An 11,216-nucleotide genomic window follows, 5' to 3' on the forward strand; every position below is an offset into this window, starting at 1 on the left:
CCTTTCAATTTGGGATATTCTGTGGTTCTATGATTTGTAGAATGCAGTAGAGTGCCATGGAAGAGCTCCATTGTAGTCACCATGACATTATTTTATTTTTAATTTATTTGCATTACAGTAATGCATACTAATCTCAGGGAGGACTGGAAAAGTGCATGTGGACTAGGAGAGAATGAACATGCTTGTGCGGGCAAACAAGGTCTTATTGAAAAAATTGATACTTCTTAAATTCGGTGAAAGCACAGGTCACAAGTAACAAAATCTTCAGAGTCTCTGGTTTATGTTGAGACTGGAAGGAAAAATAACAGGTGATTAACATGGTAGAGGCTCAAAAAGCAGATTGTGATGTGAAGGCCAGTTAACTGAGGCACCGAAGGAAAGTTTCAACCCTTGTGAATTGCATCTTCTTCCATTGACTTCAGCGGTTTCTGGATGAGGTCACGTTGTGATGCAGTCACATGTGAACAAGTTGGATGATTGCTTTTCATCTAGGGAACTGCAGAATGGGTTATACTATGCTGTCTTCTCTAGAATGCATTGGAAGGGGCTAGGAACACACTTTTACCCTAATGCGCAGGAGATTAGATATTATCTGACTTCCTGTGTGTTAAAGGCTATGCAAGTTTGCCCAAGTGCTCACAAAACCGTATGCAAAAATTTGAATTAGGTTATAGCTTTTGAATCCCCAAGAGACAGACATCACAGGCAGAGGACTGAAGAAATCAAAGGGCCACCATCACCTGAGGTCCACGGAGTGGCAGGAAGCTGGAGAGATAAGAAAGAAGACCTGGGAGATTTCAGCAAGTGACTCATGGCCTTTACTTTGAGAGAAAAGATGGAAGAACCCTAAATCCTGGCCAGAATGACTTGGGAGATGTTCTTACTCAGTTCTGAATCACTTATGCAACTTCATCCTTAGCATGTAAGTAAAATAAATAAGACTGTGATCAGAGACCCACAAGGAATCGCAGCTGGGGAGTGTAGGTGGCTGTAACCCTATGGACAAGACAATGTCTCCAGCTTCATGACTCTTTTTAAACCCATCCATTTAGGCCTTCCACTGACTGAATGTTAGCTATCTAAATAAATGTCTTTAAGGATATAGGCCTCATGATTTGGCTGAGGCTTTGCTTATGCTGTATTTTCCCACGATAAAACTCACATGACTGCAAATCTCTAGTGTAAATGAACTGCATTGGGATAGAAAAGCAGCACTGCTGCAGCAGTTCAGTACAAGGGATTTGCAGCAGAGATGCTTTGTGGCTATGAAAACAGTCAGGAAAGGCAATGTTTAAGTTCATACAATGAACTATCACACCTTAGCCCTATGATCCACTGCCTTTGGCAACTGAACTGCTGCAACCAGCCCCTGTCCCAGATGCTTGTTCCCACCTCTGGCCTGCCATTGTCACCTCCTCAGTTGTGCCAAAACAACTCCTTGCAGGACAGTGCTTAAATCAGAGTACTGAGGTGATGGAAGTTTAAAATAAACCTTTTGCAGGAGGAGGAGAGAGGGAGATGTTTTTAACTGTAACCACTTCAGGGTCTTTCTGCCAGCCTGGTGCCACATGGAATTCTATTAACACAAGTGGAGAAGGCCATGGATTGCTGGGCTCCAGGCAAAGGAGTCCCTCCAGGCAGTGGGAGGGCATTGCTTAATCCAGCATTGCACCAAAACCAATGCACTGTAGAAGGACACCCTCCAACACACAGAATTATGCCTTCCATACCTGGGTCAAAGTCTGACCCAAGGCTCCCAGGCTCTCCGTTTGCTATTCCAGCTCCTAGACCCTCATGGCCTTAATTTTAGAATGTATTGAGTGCAAGCCAGCATTATTATTAATAGAAACAAAGAGACACTGAGGTTTTCCCTGTTTTATAAATGAATATTCATTATAATCATTAGCCTCCTGCAAAACTTGATAGTATAGCTAGATGTCACCCACTAAAATCTACTCAAATACAAAATGCTCGGTAAACAGAATAAGAAACATTAAGAAAAGATGGGAAAAAAAAGCTTTATTCAATGAAGTTTTTTTACATGATCAACAAAGAAAATATTTGTACATTCCTTAAATAGCATAAAAAGTTCAAGGAAAAACATCTGAAAAGAGTTCAAAAGGTTGCAGTGCAGATATGACTTGGCAATTTGAGGAATAATTCAGCAACTTGCTTTTGTTTTGGTCTCGGTCATTTCTGAGCTTTGATGAGCTTTGCTGTGTGAGAGTGAGTTATATGTGCATAACCTTGGTTATATGCTACAGTTCAGACACCTTAGCGATTTGCTTCTGTTTGAACAAGAAATACATCTGCTTGCATACAAATGTTACTGCTGGATTGCACCAGCAGAAACACCAGTGAAGCATGTAAAATCCAGACAGTTTTCAAACTGCTGTCAAGTTCTGAAATCAGTAATTAATTACTTAAATATTTTTGGTGTTGAAATGTTGGTGGAAGTTTCCTAAAAGACCCCCTGTGATATTGACTGAGTTTCAAAGCACTTTTCAGCAAAATGGGCCGGCAGTTTAATTTCCAGTGCACTGAAAAATTAAGTAGTATCCTGAGTCACAAATCAAGGAATACTCCCTCAGGTCTCCTGATCTATGTGCTGGATCACACCAGTTCCTGGATGCTTGGGTGTACAGTCAGGATTTAAATTTAAATTACTAGGCTCTCAGTATGTTTAGTACGTCCTTCAATTCTCTTCTACTAAATAGAGCCAAGGGCATAGTGAGTCAGTTTCGTAATTAGATGATATAATTGTCTCATGAACTCTGTACAAATTACCTCTTCTCTGTATTGTTTTTGCAGTGTATTGTTTTTCTTGAATAATATGGCACATTTCCAGTTTATATTGCAGTCAATAAATTACCCTGGTTTATAGCCTGATGGCCCAAAAAATGAATAACTGACATCAACAAAAATAATTAAGTCATTATCCTTTTTAATACTGTCAGTACTGCTCATTTAGACCACTACATTTATTTTAATTATAAACACATTTCCCTAAAAGTATCATTTTGCCTATTTTTTTTTACTTTTTATTTTTTTTTACCAAGAGGTGACCACAGATGAGCCACTTTGCTCAACTTTTAACAAATTCAGTGATTCTAAGCTTGACGCTAGGGTGTAGCGCTGTAAAGGAAACTGCATTTTAGTACATATTAATTAACTAGGTCAACTTGTGCAGGCCTTTCTCCAGCAAAACTCCCACTGGAGCTTGGTCCTTAATCATTAGGCTTTATTTACTTCTGGAGCCTTACACAGCAGGATTCTGCTTTCCAAATAGAGGGCCGATAAAATAATTCAGTCCATTAAGCGGTGCAGTTTTGACAGACACTGGGAACCACTGTAAGGCCGAATAGTATAACAGTTATGTATTGCTAGTCTTTTTAGTGAGGTGTAATTCTAGATTTGCTGGATTCTGCTTTTATAGGAAGAGCTGGGTGGGTTCGAAGCAGCCCATAAGCCAGCCCCTGAAAGCCCCTGGGGTGTTTTCCCCAAGCTCCAGTCAGCAACAGAGCCCGGAGTGAGATGGTGCCTTTTAACCTCCCTCCCCACCCGCGTGGCATTTCTCTCCCTTAACCATAACAAAACAGGGAACATACTCTGCTTTTGCTGTGATAACACTGTCTCTATCCAAAATGCCCAGCCAACGTGAAGGGTTCAGCCTAGCTGCTCTCAGTTAGCGCTCGGCTCAGCTCTCCGAGGGCCGGGCCTCATTTCATCCAAGGGAGTCACCCTGATACCTTCAGCGGGCCTCCTTTTCCAGCTCAGCTTTGATTGTTTTGCTTTCTGCTTCTCCCTGCAGCTTCACCCTAGTCGGCTCTGTGTTCCCCAGGTTCAAGAGAGTAGCTTTGGGTAACATATATTATTTTGTAGCGAGTATTTTCAGCTTTCTAGTAGTTACAACCCACAGCCATTAGTTTCTGCTCCCTACGCTTATGAGAGGAAACACTCGTGGAAGATGTGTCACCCTTTGGACCTCACAGGCACACGTAGTTCCAAGCAGGCACAAGCAAAATATGTTTTTCTATTTCTTGCAAGCAGAAATGAAGTTAATTTGTTTGGAAAAGTCCCGCTAAAGGAAATGTCATTCAACAACTCTGTTGAAGCTATCAGAAGCAAAACTGAGCCGATATGAAAACTTAGCACGGGCAACAGGCAGGGTTTCTGAGGTCAGTAATAATTATTCTTGCAGGGAGTAAGAACTAGAGGGAGAGTACAGCTAAAAGTCTGGGTTTAGGCTGAATTACATCCCCCTCAATTTCCCTGAGTGAAACATCTTGGAGGGTATTCATGTTGGTCCCTACTTTTTCCAGGAAATGAGTTTTTAGCTTTAAACCCGAAGCACAGATGGGGTAGTTTAAGGCAGTTCAGGGGCGGTTGCTTTCTCCACACCCTGGTCACTGGGCAGAAAATGAGAGGATTTGCTGTGGTTTCTGGTCAGGTGCTGAGATCTTGGCTTCTGATCCAGGCTGTGAGAGGCCAGATGTGACAGACATTTTCTGCCACCCCAGGTGTGACCCCCTCAGCCAAACTGAAAGGGAGGGGAAAATTCGAAGCACTTGCTCCATCCTCTCAGAATGAACCCATTTGTTTCACAGTTGGTCCTTTACCAGGTTAAATAATTCAGAAACAGAGAGAAAAACTTTGTTTTGGGTAAAAGGAAATATTTTAACTGATACGAGGGGAAGAGTTCTGGCTTTGCTTAGAAGCTGAAACGCTTTGGTTTATGTAACATTACGTACAGCTGTGGTCATTACGGTCCGGTTGGTACTGCCTGGCTGTCATGGTAGGGGTGTTTGGGTGAATGCTGACAGCTTCCCTCAGCTTCCCCCTTCCTGCTGTGCAAGCCATCAAAAATCTGTGCCCCAAAATCACACTATGTGCTCTGCCTTACCTAAGATGTAAGAATTGAATATCAGCATGAACATTTGCTGCCACCTCACTTCCTTGTGCCTGTCTTCAGCCTCCTGCTGCGTGCTGTATGTACTTCATGTCACAGAAGAAAACTCCAGACCATGGGAGCTGCCTGGATGTGGCACGGCAAGGATGAAGGACTTGGATTTCAGCCCAGATGCTCAGCCCGAGGACATGGTGTGAGTGGAGACCCAATAGCAGCTACAACCTCAAGTCCTCTGCTAGGGAGAAGCTAATGAGCCAGCTGAGCACTGCTGAGCTCTCATCAGCAAGCATACCTGGGGCTCTGTTGGGTTTAGCTGTGATACCACCAGGTGCTATTGCTGCAAATGCTCTTTTCACCTTGCTGCCCAGCAGCAAGAACAATGCAAGTTTATAGGGCTGTGCTAGCCATGGGGCTGGGAGGTACCCTCTCTGCCATCCCTAAAGGGGTGCTGTTAACCTGCCAGAGCTCAACATAAAACAAGGAACATCTACCTTGCCCTTAGAGCTGCTAAGCTTGTTATAGGATCTACGGGAGTTGCTGAACTAGAGCTGCCTGTTTGTTTGGGATCAATGCCTTCCCAGCTGTGGCACCAGAAAGCTCTGCGTTAGGCGTCCACGTATGGATCTGGGCTTTGGGACAGGATCTGCTTAAAGCCAGCTGGGCTAAGCTGCAGTCATGACCTGACGGGCCGCGTGGCACTTCATATTGCTAATGTCCCAACAGAGCAATCTGTGAGGTTCATTGCTTCACCAGGTATTTCCACAGAGCTCTCATTCTCGGGACTCGTTCTTATTCTCCAGTCATCATGAGTGAGGACAAATTCCATCTGAATGAGTAGCCTAAAATCATATTAAGGATCTGGATAAATTAGCAAAATCACAGATGCAGGACTTCTTTGCAAACACTGATTCACATGCACTCAAATCAGTGTTTGATTTCGCTGTCAGAAAGACTAACCTACAGAATGTCCTAACAATGAAAATGCACTGCTGCAAAGCTGAAGCAAGGCATGCAGTATGTGTAAATCTATCCTAAAACATTTTCTTCTCCTTATTCCACAGCTAGCTATTACAGTTGTGTATGGCTGAACTTATATTTGATTGTCATCACTAAACGCTAAGAGCGTGATCCAGATGTGATCCTGGTTGCAAATGGATGTTAGCCTTAAATCCCCGAGGGTATCTTGTTATACAGTTGCTTGGTATTATGTTCAGAGTTTATTGAAAACGTCTAGGTCTTTTTATTTTATTTTATTTTTCTCGGAAATGCTGGTCACTGTATAGCCTTGCCATCACATTGATTTACTCGGAGGAGTGGTTACTCAAGAAAAGGCTTGCTAACTCTGTCCATATTATGAATACTGAAGAGAAAAAAAATAAGAAAGGAAAAAGCACATTTGGATTACTCCCACATACTTTGCCAATTCTGTGTTAAAGCTTTAATTCCTTACACATGTATTATGTCCAGCAGTGACAATAAATGTAAGAAATGATTACAGAGAGTAAAAACCACCCTTATGTGTAACCGACCGCAGCACTTCTTGCTCGTAGCCATCTGATCGGGATGTAAAATAGAGTGGTTTGGTGCCTTGAAATTCATTCGGCTGTGACCTTTTAGAAGACACCAATAACAGCAGCGGGACGATGCATTGCACCCACCCTGTTACAACCATCTGTGGGGACAACCGGCTCCCTAATCGCGCTTTTCATTATTGAAAAATACGGGTGTCCATTAACAATTAGTTGCAAATGCATTGCGACCGGCAATAACGGCGGTACAAAGCAGCATTTTCCTAAAAGAATCGAAAAGAGTGAATTATTTGCACAGCCTCTTCGCTCCTGGAGGCTTAAGGGAAAGGGGATGAACACCTCGGGCGTTACGTGTACGGAGTGGAAATCGCGGCACATTCACGTATTTATTTATATTTAGCATCCCCACCCTGCCTGCAGGGCGCCTGCCTCCCGGGGCAGGAGGCACCGGCCTCCCTTTTAGGGCGACGAGGAGCGAGGCTATTTGTTAATGGGCTGCCTAATTACCCCGAGCCGCTAACTGCAGCCTGCCGCCCTCTGATGTGGTGCCTTGAATTTGTTGGCGTCGGGCTTGTTGGTGCTGCTGTTTTTTTTTTTTTTTTGTTTGTTTGTTTGTTTGTTTTTTTCCAGCAGGATTTTAATTTACAGAACTGGTCGGACCCGCTCTGGGAGATATTCTAACGTTTTCTAATGAACCGTCAGCCCGAGCAGGAGCAAACCCCAACATTTTGACATTATCCGCGGAAGAACCATCTGAGAATTGTAGTTTTGGAGTAAGGAAGAGTTTTGCTCAAGTCAGATCGCAATTTTCGTTGGTTTGTTGTTATCTGGTTTGTGGCTGGTTCTTTTCCTTTTACATCTTTTTCATTTTTTCCTCTTTATCTTTTTCTTTTTTTACCTTTTTCTTTTACATCTTTTTAATTTTTCTTCCTTTTTATCTTTTTATTATTATTATTATTTTTTACCTTTTTCCTTTTCCTTTACATCTTTTTCCTTTACATCTTTTTTCATATTTTTTTTTTTTCCTTTTTATCTTTTTCTTTTTTACCTTTTTCTTTTAAATTAGCCTTGGTCTCAGACTCTTCGGTAAAGCGGCTAAATCGTCATCAAAATTGTTTCCCAACGGGAGCCGAGCGCTTCCGACAAGTGCCAACAGCAGCGGTGCTGTTTGCTCCGATTTTTCAGAGCAAAACCCCGCAAAACGTGTCGCCAGGATGGATGGATGGACAGACAGATGGATGGATGGATGGATTTGGTCCCACGGCAAACATCGCGCTGGGAGCTTTTGCCCGATCTTGCTGCTTTGTGGCATTTCTTAGCAAAGACCAAAAATTTAAAAAAAAACAAATAATAATAATAAAAGGAGCGCAGCGATGCGCGGCGGGCTCGTTTGGAAGCACAAAACGATATTTTATTAGCGGAGTGGGATAATGCCCTGGGAATATGTCTAATTTTTATTTGAAATTTGTCTGATTTTTATTTTTTTAAGTAAAAAAAAAAAAAGTATCTGTACCTTCTGCTGTGGGGATATAGGGGAGGCAGGATGGGACTGGGTGGAGGCTGACACCGCCGTGATAGCGGAGGGGGAGGACGAGGAGCTCTCCTAGAGGATGGGGAGGCAAGGGATGGATGAAGCCCGGTCCCAGCCCTTCGGAGCTAGGAAGAGAGGCAACTACGCGACCGCTACGGGAAGCAGCGAAGGGCTGAGGGTGGGTTTTTGGGAACTGCTCTTTTCCCGGAGCCCTCCCAGCACCTGGGGGGGGATCGCCCTAACCCTGCCCGCCCCGCCGGTACCGGGGCTGCCTGGCGCGGCCGTCGGAGCCTCTCCTCCGCGCCTTGCGCTGCTTTTAACACCGCCTTTTTCTTTTTTCCTTTTTTTTTTTTTTTTTTTTTTTTTTAAGGTTGAAATCATTAACCAGGCGGAGCTCGGGGGCTGGAGGGAGGGCAAATAAAAAAAAAGAAGCTGCAGATCATTATTAGAAAAAAAAAAAAAAAAGGAAAGGAACCCGCTCTCAACCACCAATCCCATAAAAAATCCGCTGGTGTGAGTGTCGGGGTTTGAAAGCCCCCGGGGAAATCACCCCAAAGTACGGCGGATCAGGTCCCGGTGGTGGTGGGGAGAGCACCGGCAGGCTGCAAGGGGAAAGGACCCCCGGATCTCCCCCTCTCCGCAGTCCGGGGGAGGCTGCCCGGGGCCGGGGAGCAGCCGGAGGGCCGGATCCTGCCTCCTGCAGCCGGAGGGCAAGGCTGGAGCTGCAGGCCGGCCTCGGAGCGGGGGTTTTGGGGAAAGGACAGATAAAAAAAATAAAAGAAATGGAGTGAAATGGAGTGAAATGTAATGAAATGGAGAGAAATGAAATGAAATAAATGAAATGAAAAATGAAATGAAATGAAATGAAATGAAATGAAATGAAATGAAATGAATAAAATAAAATAAAATAAAATAAAATAAAATAAAATAAAATAAAATAAAATAAAATAAAATAAAATAAAATAAAATAAAATAAAATAAAATAAAAGTGACCCATCCGGGGCCGGTGCCCGCGGCGGTGGCTCAGCCCGCTCCAATGTCACAGCCGCCGGGGACTGGAATCGCTCCGTATCACGGGGTGGCCTTGATAAAAGGGTATTTTAAGGAGCTCGGATAAGGGAGCGAGAGCAGAGCGGGGGGAAGCTGCCGGCACGTCGCCTGCAATACCCGCTGGGCTTATCAGCCCGGCCTAAACTCGCCGGCAGTTTCTGAAGTACATTAAGTTACATAAACACGGCTCGGGGAAGAAGTCGCTCCACGCCGCGACAGTCCCCAAAGTGACCCCCGGTCGGGGCTGCCCGCTGCGGGGCCCGGCCCTGCACCGAGCTGGGGGCCGGGGAAGGAGCGGGCAGGGCGCGCCCGCAGACGCCTCTCCCCCACCCCTTTTTTGGGAGGCCGAAGTGCCCGTGAGGGGCTTTGCCTTAATTGGATGCAAACCCTTTTAGTATTTTTTTTTTTTTAAATCATCCTTCCCTTTTTGGCCACGACGGGCAGTTCCTTGCTGCCTCGGCTCCCCGGGGTGCCTCCAAGCTCCGAGCATCCCCCTGCGGGGTTTCCCTCGGCCCCAAAACCCCCGCACCCCATGGCGCATCCCGCCCTGGTGCCACCGCCCCGCCGTGTGGCCCCGGGCTGAAAAATGACGTCACGCGGGGATTTGGGAAGGCGGTGACGTCACGAAGAGGGAGCAGCCGAGGGCTGGACCCGGGGGCAGAGCTGAAAGGGGAAGGAGCGAGGGTGGAGGGGCAAGGGGTGCGTGGGGGCGGTTTGCCACGCTGGCCCCAGTCCGGCTGGGCTTGCTAAATGGGAAAATTAAGGACTTGCAATTAACATTAATTAATAAAGCACAGTTACGGGGTGCGGCGGCAACCCAGCTGAGACGAAGCGGCGTTTGCATCCTTCCCCCGCTCCTGGAGCGTATTTTTTATTATTTTTTTTTTAAGTGAAAACACGGGGAAAAAAAATTAAATAAAGTGGCAAAATCGTGTCGGCAGAAAAGGCAGGGAGTTTCGAGACGACGAAGCGTTTTCTGTTGAAAATTGCACCCACGAAAGTGCGTCTAAAAGTCAAAAAGGTTAAAAAAGAAAAGAAAAAGTGCCTCCAATCTTCCTTTTTTATCAGGCAGGGCGACCCGAGGAGCGCTGTTCATTAGCCAGAAGTTCATTAGCCCGCCTTTAATCCCACAGTCCGCCAGGGAACCGGGCTCCCCAGGCACCCGCTCGTCCCTCCCCGACCCCTGCCGCGACATCCCCGCAATCACGGCGCGCGATAAAGCCTCGCTGTCGCGACACGTCCCCCCCCTCCCAGGCGCCGGCGGAGCAGCTGGCTGCCCCGTGCGACATCCCCCAGCCTCTGTCGTCGCCTGCCCCGGTCACCTTTGCCTTGCGACCCCCCAGGAGAAGCGGGGCCCGGGCCCCGGGTTGGATGCGGCCCCGGCGAGCCCGGGCTGAGCTCTGCTGGCAGCCCTGGCCGCGGATGCGTCTTTCTGGAGGGACTGATGATGACAGATACCCAGCTGATAACCTCTGGCGAACCGAGTTATTTTAATTTCCAGTCACTTTCCTGCTAAGTGCCGTATCGGTTTGTACACAGCTGAGATAAGAGGATAGGGCTGGGGGGAGGGAAGGGGGGGGGAAGGGTTAAAGGGAGAGGTTTGGGAGGGGGGAGAAAAAGGGAAGAATGAGAAAGAAACAGCGGAAAAATGCCTACCGCCTGCTGCTGGCTTGGCCACATCCTACGGCCGGCTTTGGCTTCACCTGACGGCTGGGGCAGCTCAAGGAGGAGCCACGTTTTTTTCCTCTCGGATGGCTCTGATTATAAGAATCGGGAGATTTGGGGTCGTTCACCTGATCCCTTACAGCGGGAGCCAAGGGCACATCCTCCGGGGCACAAAAAAAATCCCTAAGAAAACGTGAACATTCCCCCTAAACGGGGGAGGGTGGAGAGGGGGGGGGACGCATTCATTGTGGCTTAAAATCATCATCATCATTTATACGAGCCCCCTCCGCTCACACCAGGGCAGGGGGCCGCTGCCCCCTCCCCTCCCCTCCCATCCCCGCGGTGCCCCCCCCGTGTCCCCGTGTCCCCATCCCCGTCCCCCCCCCTCGACGGGGCGGCCTCCAGGGCGCCCGCCCCCGCCGTGGCCGAGCCGCGGGCCGGCTTCGCCGCCGGGCCTGGCACCCCCGCGGAGCTCCGTGTTTGTTTTAGGGCCGGCCGAGCCCAATCAGCGGCTGCTGCCTGCACTTTTCCG

General features: G+C 47.0%; 1 long non-coding RNA gene across 2 annotated transcripts; it reads right to left on the reverse strand.

Moving 5' to 3' along the window:
- Window positions 1–4,831: 4,831 nt before the first annotated feature.
- On the reverse strand, window positions 4,832–11,015 carry LOC311430626. 2 transcript variants are annotated; one of them, XR_014688912.1, is made up of 2 exons: window positions 10,676–11,015; window positions 4,832–10,528 (listed from the first exon to the last, which is right to left on the reverse strand). It is a non-coding gene; the product is annotated as an uncharacterized lncRNA (long non-coding RNA). The 2 variants fall into 2 exon arrangements; XR_014688913.1 differs by having other exon boundaries at window positions 4,832–10,577.
- Window positions 11,016–11,216: the final 201 nt, after the last annotated feature.

This window comes from Aythya ferina, assembly GCF_964211825.1.
Source record: "Aythya ferina genome assembly, chromosome: 2".
Taxonomy (NCBI): Eukaryota; Metazoa; Chordata; class Aves; order Anseriformes; family Anatidae; genus Aythya; species Aythya ferina.